This window comes from Schistocerca serialis, chromosome 4 (assembly GCF_023864345.2).
Source record: "Schistocerca serialis cubense isolate TAMUIC-IGC-003099 chromosome 4, iqSchSeri2.2, whole genome shotgun sequence".
In the NCBI taxonomy this organism is placed as follows: domain Eukaryota; kingdom Metazoa; phylum Arthropoda; class Insecta; order Orthoptera; family Acrididae; genus Schistocerca; species Schistocerca serialis.
In genome coordinates, this window is record NC_064641.1 from 233,330,789 (window position 1) to 233,353,191 (window position 22,403).

At 42.3% G+C, this 22,403-nt stretch overlaps 1 protein-coding gene and 1 non-coding gene across 2 annotated transcripts in view; one reads left to right on the forward strand and one right to left on the reverse strand.

The window, feature by feature from the left end:
• The first annotated feature begins 2,542 nt into the window (after nt 1-2,542).
• The window catches only part of LOC126473932 (UDP-glycosyltransferase UGT5-like), an 85,108-nt gene continuing 65,247 nt past the window's right edge, over nt 2,543-22,403 (forward strand). The window contains exon 1 of the mRNA XM_050101290.1: nt 2,543-2,673. The gene's annotated coding sequence lies outside the window, so the exon portion shown is untranslated. The remainder of the gene's footprint in view (nt 2,674-22,403) is intronic.
• On the reverse strand, nt 20,427-20,501 carry Trnas-uga (transfer RNA serine (anticodon UGA)). Its single transcript has one exon. It is a non-coding gene; the product is annotated as a tRNA-Ser (tRNA).

Genomic DNA, 22,403 nt, shown 5'->3' on the forward strand with positions numbered 1-22,403 from the left:
TCGAAATGTTTAATATGTGGCAGTATTCTCGCTGGTCAGCGGAAGTTCAGTATTGAACGCCATTATAATAAATTTCACAAGGACGAGTACAATTTATTGTCGGATTCTGAGCGGATGGGGAAACTGACTGTGCTAAAGAAGAGCGATCTGACGATACTAGATGAATCTGACTTAAGTTGCTGTTGTCACGAGAGATCTGCGACTTTCTTCCGTCATGTCTCTCGTCTAACCGATTTAAAATTTTATGGAGCACTGTTTTCAATTTTTCAGGACGACAGCAATGATAGCCCGGCGGTACGTGCGAGTTATAACATTGCGCTTAATCCAGCGAGAGCTGGAAAACCATTTGCCTGAAGGTGAGTTTATAAAGGAGTGCATCAATGACGCTGCTGATTTACTTTGCCCACTGAATGCAAATCAGTTTTGAGCTATCATTCTTTCTCGGCGGACTGTAAGTCGTCGTATAAGTGCCGTGGCGGGTGACGTTTACCATTAATTAAGGAGTGCAGTGCAGGCGTTTATTGCGTTTTTCATCGCACTTGATGAGTCCACAAATATTTCAGACACCGCGGAATTAGTGATTTATGTCCGCGGTGTGGACACTGCTCTCCACATAACAGAGGATTTTTTTGATGTGATATCTTTGAGAAGCACGACCACTGGCTCCGACATCCTAGAAGCCGTTGAAGAAGCTGTCTATTCAGCTGGCTTAAACTGGGAACGTTTGGTGTCAGCGACAACAGACGGAGTACCTGCAATGAAAGGGGAACAAATGGGATTTGTTGGATTACTAAGGAAGAAGCTGCAGCGTACAGAAGAGTCATTGTACAGCATCCACTGCATTTTGCACCAAGAAGTACTCTGTGCAAAAGCAGAAAAACTGGGGGACGTCATGCAAGTGGTTATTCGGGCAGTTAATTATTTGAGATTCCACGGGCTTACACATAGAAAGTTTCTCACATATTTAGCTGAAATTGGGGTAGAGTGGGGTGATCTACCATACTACACCGCTGGCTTAGTCTCCGTAATGTACTCAAAAGAATTTTTGAGCTGAGAATACCAATAAATCAGTTTTTAAAGGACAAAGAAAGTTACGACCCCAAGTTAGAAGATCCAGAGCGGGTTGTCGACCTCACATTTTTACTGGACATTACCGGATACATGAATGCATTGAACACAAGTTTGCAAGGAGAAAATCAGCTAATTTGTGAAATGGCTGAAAAGTGCAAGCTTTCACTAGCAAGCTTGAGCTGTGGGAACGACAGCTCTCGTCAGGGAACGCTGTGCATTTCCCTACTCTGTCTACTGTGCGAGAACAGAATTGCAAAGAATATGTTTCCGTACTTAGTGCAATAAGAACGGAATTTCTGAAGCGATTTTGGGATATATCATATTTATCCCAAGCTTTTGTATGGTTCTCGAGACCATTTGATGTTTCTGTAGATGATAATCATCCCTCTTTGCAAATGGAATTAATTGATCTAGAGTGTAATTCTCGTCTGAGAGACAACTTCCTTTTGGCAAGACGTGTAATAGACTTTTATCACGACTTTCCACAGCAAGAGTTTTCTCGTCTCCATCGTGAAGCCGCGAATATAATGTCAATGTTTGGCTCGACATACGTTTGTGAGAGATTTTTTTCTGTTATGAAAATTAATAAGTCTCGGTTAAGAGCAAACATCAGTGATGAAAATTTACATAACTGTTTGCGTTTGTCTGTATGAAGAAATTTTGTTCCAGACATTAAACGTATTGTAAACTCCACCTGTGATAATTAAATAAAACGTATTGTAGGTAATAGGTACTCTTCCAAATCATGATTTCTTTCAAGCACTCCTACTAACCTCATTCCTTGATTCAATAAAGCAAGCTAGGAAACAAATTGCATTACAGAGGAAGGAGCGGAGAGACGGTGGGGAGGGGAGAGAAGCGGGTGGCCAGCTTGCCCCGGTGTGCACGCAGAACGCCTGTTAATTGCACACGTGCAAGTGCACCGCACACGTGCAGGATTCCAGCCCGCTCCTGATTCTAAGGAGTCAACATGAAAGACTGGCACAATGGAGACGTAGTTTCGGCCTCTTATATTGGCAGAGATTTTCCCAGTTTGGTGAACCGTGCAGGATTCTACTGTCACCCTTAATGAGGCGTTACTTACATGTTAAATAACATTAGTGGCCAAGAAAGTGTAGTGGCAATTCTGAATCCTTACAAAACTGTGGCCCACCCGCGCACAGAATGCGGTAGCAGTTGCTTGATACCGCACGGGTCCTAAAGATCTGTTGGGGGTCCTAGTCCTGCTCAGGAGAAGCCTCGTCATCTTTTAAAGCCGCTGTTGTTGTGAGACGTTACACTGTGCGGTAGCTCAGTGTTACATCATTTGCAAATATGTGTGTCATGCTGACTGTGACTCTGGACCGCCTTTTGCAAGACAGGTCCACGCCTGCGGCGTGTGCTGTCCCGAGCCCACGTTCCCCCCACCAGCGTGGAGGAGCACGATTTCGCTTCTGTGACCTTGCAGTGGTTACGTCCGTCAGGACCGCGGAGGGAGCGGGAGGGGATAAGTTGTGCTGCTGCCGCCATCGCAGCAACACTCAAACGGGAAGACCGGTCGCTGTAGTCGCCACCAAGAGGAAGAGTAGCGACGCCGCTACGGTCGCCATCCCTGCATAATAGGTAAACGTACTTCTCTAGCGACCAGCTCAATTGTCTCTATTTTTTTCCTTTAGAATTTCGTAATAAGGTTCAAACGCAAAATATAGTCATTAGTTAGGTTTGTTGCCTTGAGGAAAACAGTAGTAGCATTACTTTCTATGGAGCGAAATATCTCACCAGCCATAAAGACGTAACGCAGAAGATTTTTGAGGGTAAAAAATTATATTTTATCTGCCGGTCCAAAGCAGGAAGCGAATTCGTGAAATTTAATCAGTAAACTGATCATACAATGAGAAACAACGGAAAATAATATTTGTATAACTGCAGTAGACAGCCACATACGACACGCAACGATATGAGGTATTTCGGAAAAGCAGTTTATCAATGGGGCTGCAGCGGTACGGACGTATATCTTGGTGAACGCAAATCAAGAAGAAACAGTCTTTGGCTGAAGGCGTTGACAGAAGTAAATATGCAAACGCTTTAGGTGTCCTCCGTCTTCTCGTTTCCATTCATTCATTCGTTCATTCATCGTGTCCCGTAGACATTATCAAGAAACTTCAGGGCTATGGAACGAGTCGTGCTGTGCATGCACAGAAGGTAAAACGTCAGAGAAGCGTAATATGTATATTGTAGCAACAACAGACTGTCATAATGCATAATGCTATTAGCACTCAGTCACCTAAATTTAGAGAGGAGGCTGTTACTTAAAAGAAAAAAACTATGCTGCCTCCTCCTGAGCTTTACTATAGAGGTATTATATATCTGCTATTAGTAGCTGAATGTTTGCTTCATCATACTGATATTTTTCAAAGTTTTTTTTTTTTTTTGCGCCTATAAATACTGATTATAGAAGGCAGGATTCCGGGAGGTTTTTGACACTGTACCACACAAGCAGCTTGTAGTGAAACTGGTGCTTATGGAATATCTTCTCAGTTATGTGACTGGATTCGTGTTTTCCTGTCAGAGATGCCACAATTCGTAGTAATCGACGGAAAGTCATCGAGTAAAACAGAAGTGATTTCTGGCGTTCCACAAGGTAGTGTTACGGGCCCTTTGCTGTTCCTTATCTGTATAAACGATTTGGGAGACAATCTGAGCAGCCGTCTTAGGCTGTTTGCAGATGACGCTGTCGTTTATCGACTAATAAAGTCATCAGGATTGCAAAACGAATTAGAGAAGATAACAGTATGGTGCGAAAATTTGAAACTGACCCTAAATCACGAAAAGTGTGAGGTCATCCACATGAGTGGTAAAAAGAATCCGTTAAACTTCGGTTACACGATGAATTAGTCAAATCCAAAGGCAGTAAATTCAACTAAATACCTAGAAATTACAATTACTAACAACTTAAATTGGATGGGAGACATAGGAAATCTTATGGGGAAGGCCAACCAAAGATTGCATTTTATTGGCAAGACACTTAGAAAATGTAACATATCTATTAAGGAGACAGCCGACACTACGTTTGTCCGTCCTCTTTTATAATACTTCCGCGCGGTGTGGGATCCTTAGCAGACAGGACTGACGGAGTACATCGAAAAAGTTCTAAGAAGAGCAGCACGTTTTGTATTATCACTAAACAGGGGAGAGAGCGTCACTGAAATGATACAGGATTTGGTGTGAACATCATTAAAATAAAGACGTCTTTAGTTGCGGCGGAATGTTCTCACGAAATCCCAATCACCAACTTTCTCCTCCGAATGCGAAAATATTTTGTTGACACCGACCTACATAGGGCGAAACGATCACCACGACAAAATAAGAGAAATCAGAGCTCGTACGGAAAGACACAGGTGTTCGTTCTTTCCGTGCGCTATACGAGATTGGAATAATAGAGAATTGTGAGAGTGGCTCCACGAACCCTGTGCCAGGCAGTTAAATGCTATTTGCAGAGTATTCATGTAGATGTAGATGTAGACGACGCAGCGGTGACAGATTTACTTCAAACTTCGCACACCTTTAGTAGGCCAGTAAAGCAACATAATGTGCAAGTAGTAGGGTGCTCTGGCAATTCCGAGAAAATCACAAGAGAAATTTGACGCGTCTGTTACGTGGTTTATGTATGTGTGAGAAGGGGTGGATGTTAGAGTTCCTGGTGGACAAGTGACTAGCGTTCGAGCTATCTAATACGAACTCCGCTCAGACTTAATTATTAATCTAGTTTTTCATTACTGATCATATTATTTAATTTGAATGGCGCTTGAGAGGTAATATAAATATGAAAAACCACGTTCACTTGCATGAAGGTTTAGCGCATTTCATCTTATTTGACTACATACTAATTTTAATTAAATTCCATCGTACAACACCTATATTTGTCAAAATGTTGCGCTATGCACGGTTTGCATCCAAACTAGCGAAAGAAAGGGAAATTTTCCAAAATGTCAACGAAGTGTGTTTTCCCTTAGAAACCCTAAACATTTTCTGTAAATGCGAGAAAACTGTTTTCATTCGATGAAGTAGATGCCCTTTCAATTTATGTTTTCCATGTCTATACGACAAATAGGGTCCTGCAATGCATGATGTCCAGAGCCCATCCATCGAGTGGCACATTGTGACTTACTATATTACTAATTGTGAATAACGTCACTCACATCTCTGTTTATCGAGGTTTGCCCTGTGCTTTCCAAGCCTGTCCCTCGTACTTGAAACTTGAATTAAAAATGGTAAATAGTCAAATAACATATGAAATTCACTACAATTTCATGAAAATGTACATGGTTTTTTCCCCTTATATTACCCAAAAATGTCATATAAATCAATTAATGTGGCCAGTGATGAGAAAAATGTAGTTAAAAATTTAAATGTCAGAGGGATTCCAATCACCTCCTCGTTCACGACCTTATTACTACGCGCAAACGCTAAACACTTGAGTACAATTACTTCTTACAGCCACCGTTCTCACACAGGTATTTCACTTACATAAGAGACGTGTAAAACTTCTCTTGCGATCTTCTCAGAACTGCCAGCGTAGTGCACCTTATAACTTGCATATTGTGTGCGTTAATGGGCTGTTAGAGATGTACAAAGTTTGAAGTAAATCCGTGATCCCAACGTCGTGGCCTCCCCGTGTGAGTCCTAATATACACACGTCAAGAAAAGTTTTGCATCACCTCCGTTCCGTGAGTTCAGGAACCTGTACAGAAAACTGGAATAGAGATCAAAATAAACACCATTTCTTCCCTTTTTAATGCTTATGAAACCACACATTGCATGTTGTACTACCATACAGCGAGACCCTCAGGGGTGGTAGTCCAGATTGCTGTACACACCGGTACTTCTAATACCCAGTAGCGCGTCCTCTAGCATCGATGCATGCCTGTGTTCGTCGTGGCATACTATCCACAAGTCCATCAAGGCACTGTTGGTCCAGATTGTCCCACTCCTCAACGGCGATTCGGCATAGATGCCTCAGAGTGGTTGGTGGTTCAGATGGCTCTGAGCGCTATGGGACTTAACATCTATGGTCATCAGTCCCCTAGAACTTAGAACTACTTAAACCTAACTAACCTAAGGACATCACACAACACCCAGTCATCACGAGGCAGAGAAAATCCAGAGCGGTTGGTTTGTCATGTCGTCCATAAACAGCCCTTTTCAATCTATCCCAGGCATGTTCGATAGCGTTAATGTCTGAAGAACATGCTGGCCACTCTAGTCTAGCGAGGAGGAAGTCACTCACAAGATGTACACGATGGGGGCGCGAATTGTCGTCGATGAAGACGAATGCCTCGCCAATATACTGCGGATAGGATTGCACTATCGGTCGGACGATGGGATTCACGTATCGTACAGCCATTACGGCGCCTTCCATGACCACTAGCAGCGTATGTCGGCCCCACATAATGCTACCCCGAAACAGGAGGTAACCTCCACTTTGCTGCACTCGCTGGACAATGTGTTTAAGGCGTTCAGCCTGACCGGGTTTCCTCCAATTATCTGGTTGAAGGCACATGCGACACTCTTCGGTGAGGACGTGATGCCAATCCTGAGCGGTCCTTTCGGCGCGTTGTTGGGCCCATCTGTACCGTGCTGCATAGTGTCGTGGTTGCAAAGATGAATCTCACCGTGGACGTCGGGAGTGAAGTTGCGCATCGAGCAGTATTGTGCACAGTTTGATTTGTAAGACGACGTCCGGTGGCTGCACAAAAACCATTATTCAACATGGTGGCGTTGCTGTCAGGGTTCCCCCGAGCCATAATCCGTAGATAGCGGTCATCCACTGCAGTAGTAGTAGCCCTTGGGCGGCCTGAGCGAGGCATGTCATCGACGATTCCTGTCTCCCTGTATCTCCTCCATGTCCGAACAACATCGCTTTGGTTCACTCCGAAACGCCTGGACACTTCCCATGTTAAGATCCCTTTATGGCACAAAGTAATTATGCGGACGCGATCGAACCGCAATATTGACCGTCTAGGACACCGTTAAACTACAGACAACACGAGCCGTGTATCTCCTTCCTGGTGGAATGGCTGGAACTGATCGGCTGTCGGACCCCCTCCGTCTAATAGGTGCTGCCCATGCATGGTTGTTTACATCCTTGGGAGGGTTTAGTCACGTCTCTGAACAGTCAAATGGACTGTCTCTGTGACACAATATCCGCAGTCAACGTCTATCTTCAGGAGTTCTGGGAACAGGGGTGATGCAAAACTTTTTTTGATGTCTGCATAATAAATTATCATTTGTCACACAGCTTTATAATAAACATAACTAAACGCCATTTGACTAACAAGCTTTCAGTCCTTAAAAGCTTGTAGAAATTGTGGCTAATGATGAGTAGAAGTTAATTTTCTGTGGCAGTTATAACTGACAGATTGATCGTCATCTGTGGACATAGACGTCAATAGATCAGTATACCTGTAACTTTTTGTTCTGTGGCAGTTCTTTTTCTCTGGGAGTTACGGGCTAGCACAACAGACAGTACATCAGGACGTGCTGATGCAGATAACCTAGAAGATGGCAACTGAGTCCCGGACTTCTGTAGGTCGAAGCAGATGATATTTTGGTTCTTATAAGGAAATAACCACCCGCCATCTGTTACTTCCTCACAGTTGATTTCAAATTAACTTCCCGATGAGCTACAGACCTGAAACTTTCAATATAACTCAGAAGCGGATTTTACTACAATAATAACTGGCTTAGTTGTCCTGTGTGTTCCAGAGGGTACTTTGTTTTTTGTATCTGGTGAACAGTACACATTGATTTTAAACTAACTTCCCGATGAGCTAGAAACTTAAAACTTTCCATATAGCTTAGAAGAGGATGACAGTGAAATATTAATTTGCTTTCATGTCTGTTGTGTGGCGGAGGGTAGTTTCTGTACCACTGCTACTTCTCACTTTTCAACTTTCCAGTTGCGAATGTTTCTCAATTAAGCACGATTGCTGGTAGGTCTCTGTGTGACTTCGAATCTCTCTAATTTCTCGGTCATTTCGCGATATAGTACATACGTTGTAGGATGATCCTCGGATGAGGAGAAACTAAAATGAATCTGAAATTTACCAAATGTGTCTGTTATGACGTCATCAAAGAGTTTGAAATTGATGGACAAATTTCAGACTCACGAGACTAAAAACAAAAGGTAATTATTTAAATAAAAAGTTGTTAATATAAAATAATTTCTCCTATCCCCAGACGGAGTCCATGCCTCATACTGATAGTCCTGAAAATCTGTGCTATGAGTTTTTAGAAGCTATGACAACACATATAAAATTTAAAACGAAAAATGCGAAGCACATGCAATAGATAATAGTAAGGAGCATAAAGAGTAGCTATAATTAAGAAAAATCACACAGCAGTAGATATCATTTGCAGTGCAATAAAATTTTTAGTTACTAAGGTGAAGTATTCATGCATTAATTGACTCCTAACTGTGCCCCAAGTTTTTCTTTTTATTTTTAGAAATGTTGTCATAAGTACTAAAGATCCACAAGAAGAAATGTTCAGAACTATCTCTTTGGGGATTATGAACCTGTATCGGGTTAGAAGAAAATATTTTATACTTTTTAGTCCGTTTGAGAAAGATGTTATAAAAATGCTAAACGTAAGAAATGCACAACACTCTGAAGCCTTGGAGAAATTTAATAAGTCATTCTCACACTAAAAATCTAAGACCCAATAGGTACCTAAAGAAATTTTGCAGATATCGAGCAATTTTTCAAATCTCACATAAAACTTTATTACCAGGCTGTCAGCTTTCTTAAATGAAATGTCTTGCAGTGGAGTAAACGAATCTCTCATGTTACGTTCATTTTTGAGTTGTTTTCATGGTCATACACTTATTGCAGTAAGTGAACAGCACCAGAAATTAAGCTTAGAATTTTGCCTACAGTATTCAGCTTACATATTAGTTAATACTTGCAAAAGATCTTCTTTAACATATTACTTTTCATAGTTCTGTAGCAAAATTTCATGTAATTTCTGTAGTATCTTCGAGTATTAATTTCTAATAGCGACCGATAACTTATATGCACGTAGCATGAAAGAGAGGTAACGCTTCAAACATCAGTTGAAATAGTAAACAAGCCATTATTACACTACTATGTACTTCCCTCCCACTAAGTTCATTATCAGGTGCCGAGTTGCCCACAATGCCTGCGACGTAAACTCATATTCGAGATAGGAAATCTGTCTTCACATCGATATGGCGTTATTAGTTTTGTTATCTTGATAACCACAGTGGATCTAAACCGGATGTAGATAAAGACTATAATGCAACTAGTGCTGCTGTGTATTTACTGTTACTTTCTTGATTTTCTGTAGCGCGATCGCTTAGTAACATTGACATTAATGCTGCGAATGTTGTCCAAATAATCATTGGTTTCATTAGATCAATGGTAAAGGTTTTTGCAAGCTGAATGTTTTTTTTACTCCTACTTTCCGATTTTCCGGACTTTCAAATTCTTGTTAGCAAACGTAAATAAATTAGAATCATGTGGGAAGCATTTTCCTTTGGATGTAAGAAATGTAATGAAAGTGTACTCAGTGTAATACTTTTAATTAAGTTACTGTACCGTACTTACACAGCCTCTCTTCAACTATGTTTTCATTGTCATATTGTGTTATCGAAGTTCTGCCGTTTCCTTAAGACTGTCTGCGCTGTGAACAGACTGCATCTATTGTTACACAATGTGTTTGGAGGATTGTTTTACAGATTTTAGTTTGAAATGTGTCAGTCACTTTCAAGCCATTCTTTGAGAAGTCAGCATTTCGATGCATAGAGCAGACTACGCACAGTTTTAACGGAGCATACATTGTCTTTTATGTTGAGGTGGCACCACAGCTCTTTATTATACTTGATGGCGCACGAATAAAGCCATTTAAAAGTAATTTTGCGTTAAATTTTTAAATTCGCTCATTAGCAGTTCTTAAATACATATATTTAACATTCAGATTTTTGTTGCTGTGAAGTCTCAGTTTTCCCACGTATATTCGACTAATATGCCAGCAAGGAACCAAACGATGCAAATAATAACGTTATGGCCTGAAAACTACACAGTTTTAAGACGATATGCTAATTTCACGAAATTTTAAACTTTTGAAGCTGTTATTCTTCTATGATGGCGAACTTTCCACTTAGTACGAAAATGTGGAATACACTTGCGTGGTGTTACGATGCAGATGAAACTTCACAATTACTTTTGCTTCACATAGCAATGGCACTTAATATAACGAAACTGAAAACATTTTTGTGATAGCTGACTACTACAAATCAGTAAAACTGGCAGAGCCGTGTACATATATGGTTCGGTGCGAAACTAGTAGATGCTGTTCACGTATTGGACCTCCATGTGCTAGAGAAACGGGGTTCAACATCAATTTGCGATAACCACAATTGAGCAGGCGTAGAAAAACAAATGTTGAAAGGCTAGCAAACTGCAGTACAACTGATTAAACATGATTATTTAAGAACATTTGGCTAATTATGAGTATACAAATGCAAAGGGCCGATTACGAACAGGTATCTGGCTACAACGGAAATTTAAAACCAGCAGAATTCATTGACTGTTATTTAAAAACATAATCCATACATAGATAACGATTTTTATTGCATATACCACAATATTATATGCTCTATTGCTCTGTATCTAACCAAGTCTTCAACATTCTAGTTAACTTGGGGACATAATGGACAATTGGCACTTACTTGTGATCTTGCTTGCAGCGCACTTTATGCCAGAACAGAAAGCCGAAAAGAAGAAGTGCTGTACACTGCTTTGTAACCAGCAATCGTGCAGTGGACTAGCTTGCTGCAGACTACGTGGTGGCCCAAACTTTCGCATCCTTTAGTGTTAGCCATCTTGTACTAACTTCGTGGAGATATAGCTTAATGTTCAGACGGAAGGATTGTTACATTACAAAAGGAATCGAAGCTGTAGACATAGACATCACGTGACTAATAAGTGCGTAATAAATCTACAGTACAGGTTAATAAAGCAAGAGGAAAATCCGTGTGCATTATTACCACGTAGCAAAATTTATACTCGGTATACTTTAAACTAAAGGTACACGTGTTCATCACATTGTTCAGGACAAAGCATTCAGGAACAAAGGAACCGAAACTCATGAAGCCCATTTTTATTTAGGTTTTGTATAAAAAATCGAATTAACAATAAAAATTTTACGATACATAATTTAAATGTGAAACTATAAGACGACCCTTCAGACCCTGTCACACTTTATACATATTAGTGTTGGAGGCCTCGGTTTTTCACAGGTAACAAAATAAAATTGTCTGGACGCTGACTCAAATAAACATAACTTGCGATCCATATGAGAGAGAAGTCTTACCTCGTAAAAGCCGTACGGATTCTGGGCTTACTAACCACTACTTGTTCAGACAATGGATTTTGAGCTTGTTAGTCACACAGTGGGGAACAAAATATCGAATTTACAGGAATTCCTCTGCAGGTAGTTACAAGTACACTATACATTTCCATATAACAGATTCCCGGATAGTTACCAAACACGCGAGCACAACAGCATCATGTGAAGTCACACAAAGGCAAGAAACTCCAACCAACATCTAGCTACGCTGGTTTACGAACCAGTACTTGTACGAAAACACGCAAAACACAGCAAGGCAAAGTATCTGTGAAATAAATGAGCAAGTTAATTTCAAAACTGACTAGTGGCTGAGATCCACACGCCTTTGAAGAAACCTTATTCAATAAGTAATCTTACAGGAGACAGATACTGACCAAGTGACGAAATTAATTCTGACTTAAGCAGCGTTTCGCTTCAAGTATTCCGATAGCGGCGGTATCGACCCGTCGCGTATGATATCGCCTGCTGTCGGTTGTTCGCCTCGTCAACCCACAAACGTGCGAATTTTGAAGCAACTACAAACGGTATTATGAGTTCCACTGTGTCGAGAAGTTCTGCTGTGGAAAATGATCCATGAGTATTTGCAATTGATTTCTATATCCCCACGAATACTTGTAAAAAGTAGATTTAAAACGAATGTGACTTACAATTTGATAAATTTATTTTGAAACGCTTTTCTTGGAGATTGTAGGTTACTCTGTAACACATTATATTCTTCGCTGACGCTAAATGGGTTGTATATATCTTTCCAGTGTGCTAATACAATTAGTTTTTCTTTCATTGGTCCTTAATTGCTTTTCTATTCATTTGTCTTGTAATTAAACTGCAAGTATTTATTCAATTTGTTTGTGTTATACATATGGCTATAATGATGTCAATAGCCGCACTACTGATTACCATAACTCTTGTTATAAACTGTGTAAGGGAGAGTTAGATTACATGAAATGTCAAGGGACATGACTAAGCTGTGTAATAGATACGCTTAGAATGTTTAAATTAAAATGTCATCTTAATATTACAATATATATGTTATTCTGTTTAGAATATAAAAAACTTTAAAACGTGTGTAATTATTTCATAAATAACTAAGAATCATCAGATGGAGCCCACCGCATCGGGACTGTTACTGAAAATTCTCCTCAATTCTATGTCTATAGTGTAAGCTCCAAAATGATAATCAATGCAGAATGGAAGGATTTATTTTGTATTGCTTCTTAGTACTGAAGACATCTCTGGCTTCCACCTTACTTCTCTCATTAGTTCGTGGTCTCTGAATAACTATAATGTCTAACGTCAAATTCCTACTCAACGAGCCGGCTGAAGCGGCCGAGCGGTTCTAGGCGTTACAGTCTGGAACCGCGCGACCGCTACGGCCGCAGGTTCGAATCCTGCCTCGGGCATGGATGTGTGTGATGTCCTTAGGTTAGTTAGGTTTAAGTAGTTCTAAGTTCTAGGGGACTGATGACCACAGCAGTTAATTCCCATAGTGCTCTGAGCCATTTGAGCCTACTCAGCGAGGGCAAAGCGAAACGAAAATAACTGCACAACAACGCTTAATACCTAGAGTTACGACTCGCAAACATATTGCCACACATCACTGCAAACCAGCGAGGTAGCCACCCTGCAGATATGAATCTATGCGATGCTTCGGATTCCTGGGATTTCCTTGCGATCAGTGAGCAGTGACCGATCGCTTCGATTTGCCCATACACGTGTGGTATACGAAGCGATCGGTCGACCATTTAACGGATCGTTGCGATCCGTCGCTTGTGTGTGGGGCCCTTAACTGAACCTAAGACCAGTGATCACAGAGTGTGCTCAGCCCGACACACATTTGTGTTACTGAACCTAGCTAACGCAGCGTCTTTGACTGATACATGAGCCAGACTACGCGTGAGAAGCGAATGTTTACGGCACTTGGAGAGCTCACTGCCTGCTCGCGCACGTCGTATACAGGGTGGTCCATTGATCGTGACCGGGCCAATATCTCACGAAATAAGCGTCAAACGAAAAACTACAAAGCACGAAACTCGTCTACCTTGAAGGGGGAAACCACATGGCGCTATGGTTGTCCCGCTAGATGGCGCTGCCATAGCTCAAACCGATATCAACTGCGTTTTTTTAAACAAGAACACCCCCCCCCCATTTTTATTACATATTCGTGTAGTACGTACACAAATATGAATGTTTTAGTTGGACCAGTTTTTTCGCTTTGTGATAGATGGCGCTGTAATAGTCACAAACATATCGCTCACAATTTTAGACGAACAGTTGGTAACAGGTAGGTTTTTAAATGAAAATACAGAACGTAGGTACGTTTGAATATTTTATTTCGGTTGTTCCAATGTGATACATGTACCTTTGTAAACTTATCATTCCTGATAACGCATGCTGTTACTGCGTGATTACCTGTAAATACCACATGTATGCAATTAATGCTCAAAATGATGTCCGTCAACCTCAATGCATGTGGCAATACGTGTAACGACATTTCTCTCAACAGCGACTAGTTCGCCTTCCGTAATATTTGCAGATGTATTGACAATGCGCTGACGCATGTTGTCAGGCGTCGTCGGTGGATCACGATAGCAAATACCCTCAACTTCCCCCACAGAAAGAAATCCGGGGACCATGGTATGGTGCTTCGACGACAAATCCACCTGTCATGAAATATGCTATTCAATACCGCTTCAACCACACGTGAGCTATGTGCCGGACATCCATCATGTTGGAAGTACATCGCCATTCTGTCATGCAGTGAAACATCTTGTAGTAACATCGGTAGAACAGTATCTAGGAAATCAGCATACATTGCACCATTTATATTGCCATCGATCACAATACATTAACCCGCCAAGGTCGCTGATGTTCCACTTGTCGCAGCCATCGTGGATTTTCCGTTGCCCAATAGCTCATATTATGCCGGTTTACGTTACCGCTGTTGGTGAATGGCGCTTCTTCGCTAAATAGAACGCGTGCAAAAAATCTGTCATCGTCCCGTAATTTCTCTTGTGCCGTGGCAGAACTACAAACGACGTTCAAAGTCGTCGCCATGCAATTTCTGATGCATAGAAATATGGTACGGGTGCATTCGATGTTGATGTAGCATTCTCAACACCGACGTTTTTGAGATTCCCGATTCTCGCGCGATTTGTCTGCTAGTGATGTGCGGATTAGGCGCAACAGCAGCTGAAACACCTACTTGGGCGTCATCATGTGTTGCAGGTCGTGGCTGACGTTTCACATGTGGCTGAACACTTCCTGTTTCCTTAAATAACGAAGCTATTCGGCGAACGGTCCGGACACTTGGATGATATCGTCCAGGATACCGAGTAGCACACGTAGCACACTCCCGTTGGGCATTTTGATCACAATAGCCATACATCAACACGATATCGATCTTTTCTGCAATTGCTAGACGGTCCATTTTAACACGGGTAATGTATCACGAAGCAAATACCGTCCGCACTGGCGGAATTTTACGTGATACCAAGTACTTATACGTTTGTGACTATTACAGCGCCATCTATCACAAAGCGAAAAAAGTGGTCCAACTAAAACATTCATATTTCTTTACGTACTACACAAATATGTAATAAAAATGAGAGTTCCTATTTAAAAAAACGCAATTGATACCCGTTTGACCTATGGCAGCGCCATTTAGCGGGCCAACCATAGCGCCATCTGGTTTCCCCCTTCAAGCTATACGAGTTTCGTGCTTTGTAGTTTTTTCGTTTGATGCTTATTTCGTGAGATATTTGGCCCGGTCACTATCAATGGACCACCCTGTATATCAGCAGCTTAAATTAAAAGAGACACGAATTCTAAAACGTCAAACAAAAATATAATTTTAACCTGTTACTCACTCAGCCTCATATAGAAGGCTTAATAAGTCTTTATCTACTTTGACGAGAGTAAACACATAGCCTTTACCTACCTCAAAACTAACTCTTCATAAGTCTTTATCTACTTTGACGAAAGTAAACACATCGCCTTTATTTATCTCAAAACTAAAGCAGCCGCTACTGAGCGCGAAATGGAAACAAAACACGACCTTAATTCATGTCCGTCGAGCGCCGGAGCAGGGCCTGTGCACTGACTTGCGATGTCTGCGAGTTGATACCATACGTCCGTCAGCCCTTCCTTTTGTTTCTGCCTTGGCAGATCATTTGTGAAGCGTCAGTTGCACTGAGTGGTTCTGTTGATGTTCTTGGTTCTACTATTACTACCTGTGAATAAACGATCACGAATTCACAACCGAGGTCTTGTACTTCTCCTTCAACATATCGAAAAGGAGTAAAAGGTAAGTGCAGTTCATTGTACTCACACAAAGAAAGGAGTTGGTGTTTGTCTGTAACGCTCTCTCTTAGTGTCTGACTCTCGCAGCACGAGAAAATCACTACATTGTCTTTCCTCAAACAAATCGCCTTTCATTTTCTTAAAATTTCGCGTACACGCAAATAACAATCAGGAAGAGAGTGTCTCATGACTTGTTTATCGACGGTACATAATTGGAGAAATTATATGCTTTGTCCTTGCAACCTATTGTCCCTGTATTTGTGCGTACTGCATATCATTGCAGTCAAAAACAATACGTAACTGATGCCAAATTTGGTGTATTCAGTTGAGTTCTAACGGCACTGTCTTCCTACTTCAATGCTTTTGGGAAATTTCAAAAACTAGGGACAAGAAATAAGAAAATGAAAACATTTGTTTCCCTCAGTCAGTTTTAAAGCAATTGAGGACAGAGTATGTAAACTGAGGACAGTCCCCAGAAAATGACGATGTTTGGTCACTTTAATTTAATGATTAAATGGGTAATAGTGGATTAGCGTTGTCGTGCAGTCGCATGTTGTTCGTGGTGGAGGGGGTTGGGGAAGAGGATATCGAGGAGGTCAATGGAAGTAAAATAGAGGGGGCGTTATTTTTCAGTTCTCGCCTAGGGCGGCAAAACACCTAGCAACGACGCTGGCTCTCCGATCATCTGTGTCATTCTTCGATGAATTCTCGTCCCCCGTATCCCTTCCGCTGTAAGGAAACCCACTTTTTCCGTTTTCTCTTCGTTTAAGGCCTCCATTTCTCTGGTTTTGGTGTTACTGAGTTTTGACACGTGTTGTGATCGCTCTGTGGTCACATGGTTGTGAAGCCGTGTCCCTCTAGTGACGAGTTTCGGTTCTCAGTGCTTTTATAGGATCCACACTTTCTTTCGTACGCAATGACATTACGGTCTCTTTAGCAGGTTTCATTTTAAAGTCTCTGGTTCGTTCCTTTTTGAATGCACTTTATAGATAGGTCGATGGAGCAAACTTGAGGTAGTAAAAGAATGCTTGGGCTTAGCCATGTTTATAATGCTAATCGCATTAGAATCTATCACATTGAAAGTGACTCGAATGTACAAGATTTCGTCTCCAGATTCAATCCATCGAAGATATCGGTCATCAAGGAATAGGAGCACAAATTATTTCACAAAAATGGTAAAACTCTTTTCGACTAAGTCGTGTTCTTTTATTAATATCGGGAGTCATCTCATCAGGCACCGGATACGTTGTGAGCATGCGGTGTGTTGAACAGTGCCTCCTAGGTCAGTAACATCTGCCATGGCTTCCAGAAGTCTGTTTTCCTGCTCTTCGATATACAGCGACTGTTTGTCGATTTACAAGTTCCTCAAAGAGTAATGATGTGAACATGAGAAATCTCATGTAGTTAGCGAGAGAGAGAAAGAGAGAGAGAGAGAGAGAGAGAGAGAGAGAGAGAGAGAGGTGCCACAAAGCGCACATCAGTGCACGGATTTTATGGTGTCGAGTGCTAATTGCTAACAGTAAATCAGAAGCTATTGCTATCTCAGCAGCCGCTACATTTTACGCACTGGGCAGTGGACAACGCAAAAGAACGAAACTGTTACTAAGGGCGAAAAAATGGGTAAAGTGGAACTCGATATTTCTTCGAAAAAAAAATCTTTTAGAGGACGAATACTCGTTTCGAAATTGAGGATGAGCTAGCATAATTTCTGTTTCTACTGCACCTTACACAACAGAAGCGGGCTGCTGGGATGGAAAAACAATTACTACACTACTGGCCATTAAAATTGCTACACCACGAAGATGGCGTGCTACAGACGAGAAATTTAACCGACAGGAAGAAGATGCCGTGACATGCAAATGATTAGCTTTTCAGAGCATCACACAAGGTTGGCGCCGGTGGCGACACCTACAACGTGCTGACATGAGGAAAGTTAGCAACCGATTTCTCGTACACAAACAGCAGTTGACCGGTGTTGCCTGGTCAAACGTAGTTGTGATGCCTCGTGTAAGGAGGAGAAATGCGTACCATCACGTTTCCTACTTTGATAAAGTTCGGATTGTAGCCTATCGCGATTGCGCTTTATCGTATCGCGACATTGCTGCTCGCGTTGGTCGAGATTCAATGCCTGTTAGCAGTATATGGAATCGGTAGGTTCAGGAGGGTAATACGGAACGCCGTGCTGGATCCCAACGGCCGCGTGTCACTAGCAGTCGAGATGACAGGCATCTTATCCGCATGGCTGTAACGGATCGTGCAGCCACGTCTCGATCCCTGAGTCAACAAATGGCTCTGGCTCTGAGCACTATGGCACTTAACATCTGAGGTCATCAGTCCCCTAGAACTTAGAACTACTTAAACCTAACTAACCTAAGAGCATCACACACATCCATTCCCGAGGCAGGATTCGAACCTACGACCGTATCGGTATCGCGGTTCCAGACTGAAGTGCCTAGAACCGCTCGGCCACACCGGCCGGTCCTGAGCCAACAGATGGGGACGTTTGCAAGACAACAACCATCTGCACGAACAGTTCAATGACGTTTGCAGCAGCATGGTTCAAATGGCACTGAGCACTATGGGACTTAACTTCTTAGGTCATCAGTCCCCTGGAACTTAGAACTACTTAAACCTAACTAACCTAAGGACATCACACACATCCATGCCCGAGGCAGGATTCGAACCTCCGTCCGTAGCGGTCGCGCGGTTCCACACTGTAGCGGCTAGAACCACACGGCCACTCTGGCCGGCGCAGCAGCATGGACTGTTAGCTCGGAGACCATGGTTGCAGTTACCCTTGACGCTGCATCGTAGACAGGAGCGTCTGCGAAGGTGTACTCAACAACGAACCTGGGTGCACGAATGGCACAACGTCATTTTTTCGGATGAATCCAGGTTCTGTTTACAGCATCATGATGGTCGCATTCGTGTTCAGCGACATCGCGGTGAACGCACATTTGAAGCATGTATTCTTCATTTCCATACTGGCGTTTCACCCGGCGTGATGGTATGGGGTGCCATTGGTTACACGTCTCGGTCACCTCTAGTTCGCAATGATGGCACTTTGAACAGTGGACATTACATTTCCGATGTGTTACGACCTGTGGCTCTACCCTTCATTCGATCCCTGCGAAACCCTACATTTCAGTAGGATAATGCACGACCGCATGTTGCAGGTCCTGTACGGGCCTTTCTGGATACAGAAAATGTTCGACTGCTGTCTGGCGAGCACATTCTCCAGATCTCTCACCAACTGAAAACGTCTGGTCAATGGTGGCCGAGCAACTGGCTCGTCACAATACGCCAGTCACTACTGTTGATGAACTGTGGTATTGTGTTGAAGCTGAATGGGCAAAAAATGGTTCAAATGGCTTTGAGCACTATGGGGCTCAACTTCTTAGGTCATTAGTCCTCTAGAACTTAGAACTAGGTGAACCTAACTAACCTAAGGACATCACACACATCCATGCCCGAGGCAGGATTCGAACCTGCGACCGTAGCGGCCTCGTGGTTCCAGACTGCAGCGCCTAGAACCGCACGGCCACTTCGGCCGGCTGAATGGGCAGCTGTACCTGTACACGCCATCCAAGATCTGTTTGACCCAATGCCCAGACGTATCAAGACCGTTATTATGGCCAGAGGTGGTTGTTCTGGGTACAGATTTCTCACGATCTATGCACCCAAATTGCGTGAAAATGTAATCACATGTCAGTTCTAGTATAATATATTTGTCCAATGAATACCCGTTTATCATCTCCATTTCTTCTTGGTGTAGGAATTTTAATGGCCAGTAGCGTAATTCCGAGAAGTTACCGGCAACTTTGAGGTTCCATGCCATCGTTGAATCAAAGTTTGACAAAAAACTGTACTTATAAACCCCCGCTGCCATAACCACTTCTCTTTCGGATATAAATTATATGGCTTTTCCAGCAGTACTTTGGCCGCTGAGTTATTATTTTCTTTTCAATTCCCTCCACTGTGATCATTGACCAGAGAATTTAGTTTAACGCTACATCACGTTTGTTATTATGGTGACAATCTTCACTGTCGATGTGAAGAAGCCACTGTTTCGATTCGTTTTATTAAGTTAAACGACCATGTGTTCTTTGCACCGAGTTGCCATATTCTTTGTTCTTTCCCCTCAATATCAGTCTGCTAGCGCTCAGCGGGAGTTGTGAAGTACACAGCTGCAGACATCTTCGCTACAGTAGCTCTTGTGAGTGAACGCATCGGCTTCTATCGGCACCAGTCGTGGAACATCGTGTGCTTTGACAAGCACGGATATAGATGTGCCTTTGGTTCTGTGCAACATGCAGCAGGAAAGTTGGGGTGACGAATTTACACAGTCTGTGCGACTTCGAGGCTCTCGTGCAGTGTAAATAGGCACAAACGCGTACTCGACATGCGCACATCTGGAGTCCATCTGCGTCTGTTCCGTTCCTTGAAGTGCTAATCCTTGTGATGGTTAGAGCCTGAAGACGGAATCTTGTGCTTATGAAATGCGTCAGTTTCCATATGATCAGATTTTAATATGATTAACATTTAATCGTTGTTTAGCCCAGTTATTCCCTAAAATTCCAGAATGAGATTTTCACTCTGCAGCGGAATGTGCGCTGATATGAAACTTCCTGGCAGATTAAAACTGTGTGCCCGACCGAGACTCGAACTCGGGACCTTTGCCTTTCACGGGCAAGTGCTCTACCAACTGAGCTACCGAAGCACGACTCACGCCCGGTACTCACAGCTTTACTTCTGCCAGTACCTCGTCTCCTACCTTCCAAACTTTACAGAAGCTCTCCTGCGAACCTGGCAGAACTAGCACTCCTGAAAGAAAGGATATTGCGGAGACATGGCTTAGCCACAGCCTGGGGGATGTTTCCAGAATGAGATTTTCACTCTGCAGCGGAGTGTGCGCTGATATGAAACTTCCTGGCAGATTAAAACTGTGTGCCCGACCGAGACTCGAACTCGGGACCTTTGCCTTTCGCGGGCAAGTGCTCTACCAACTGTGGCTAAGCCATGTCTCCGCAATATCCTTTCTTTCAGGAGCGCTAGTTCTGCCAGGTTCGCAGGAGAGCTTCTGTAAAGTTTGGAAGGTAGGAGACGAGGTACTGGCAGAAGTAAAGCTGTGAGTACCGGGCGTGAGTCGTGCTTCGGTAGCTCAGTTGGTAGAGTACTTGCCCGCGAAAGGCAAAGGTCCCGAGTTCGAGTCTCGGTCGGGCACACAGTTTTAATCTGCCAGGAAGTTTCATTCCCTAAAATTATTTTTTCATCCTACTACGAGTAGTTACAAAACTTGTGTGATAATTGTCAGCTATTATTTTTCCTTTTAGAGATACATAATAAAACTAATTTATTTATTCTCATTTTTATCTTTTGTGGATGCAGAACAACCGGTTTACAATGATTGCATTGATTGTTGGTTTCAAGTGATGAAGCTATGCTTTATTTACAGTACATATTAGTGCATATAATGGTAAGATAGAGATTTAGGAACCAGGTTTTAAATTGTAAGACATTTCCTGGGGCAGATGTGGATTCTGATCACAATCTATTGGTTATGAACTGCAGATTGAAACTGAAGAAACTGCAAAAAGGGGGGAATTTAAGGAGATGGGACCTGGATAAACTGAAAGAACCAGATGTTGTAGAGAGTTTCAGGGAGAGCATAAGGGAACAATTGACAGGAATGGGGAAGGAAATACAGTAGAAGAAGAATGGGTAGCTCTGAGGGATGAAGTTGTGAAGGCAGCAGACGATCAAGTAGGTAAAAAGACAAGGGCTAATAGAAATCCTTAGGTAACAGAAGAAATATTGAATTTAATTGATGAAAGGAGAAAATATAAAAACGCAGTAAATGAATCAGGCAAAAAGGAATACAAACGTCTCAAAAATGATATCGACAGGAAGTGCAAAATGGCTAAGCAGGGATGGCTAGAGGACAAATGTAAGGATGTAGAGGCTTATCTCACTAGGGGTAAGATAGATACTGCCTACAGGAAAATTAAAGAGACCTTTGGAGAGAAGAGAACCACTTCTATGAATATCAGTAGCTCAGATGGAAACCCAGTTCTAAGCAAAGAAGGGAAGGCAGAAAGGTGGAAGGAGTATATAGAGGGTTTATACAAGGGCGATGTACTTGAGGACAATATTATGGAAATGGAAGAGGATGTAGATGAAGATGAAATGGGAGATAAGATACTGCGTGAAGAGTTTGACAGAGCACTGAAAGACCTGAGTCGAAAGAAGGCTCCCGGAGTAGACAACATTCCATTAGAACTACTGATGGCCTCAGGAGAGCCAGTCATGACAAAACTCTACCATCTGGTGAGCACGATGTATGAGACAGGCGAAATACCCTCAGACTTCAAGAGGAATATAATAATTCCAATCCCAAATAAAGCAGGTGTAGACAGATGTGAAAATTACCGAACTATCAGTTTAATAAGTCACAGCTGCAAAATACTAACACGAATTCTTTACAGACGAATGGAAAAACTGGTAGGAGCCTACCTTGGGGAAGATCAGTTTGGATTCCGTAGAAATGTTGGAACACGTGAGGCAATACTGACCTTACGACTTATCTTAGAAGAAAGATTAAGAAAAGGCAAATCTACATTTCT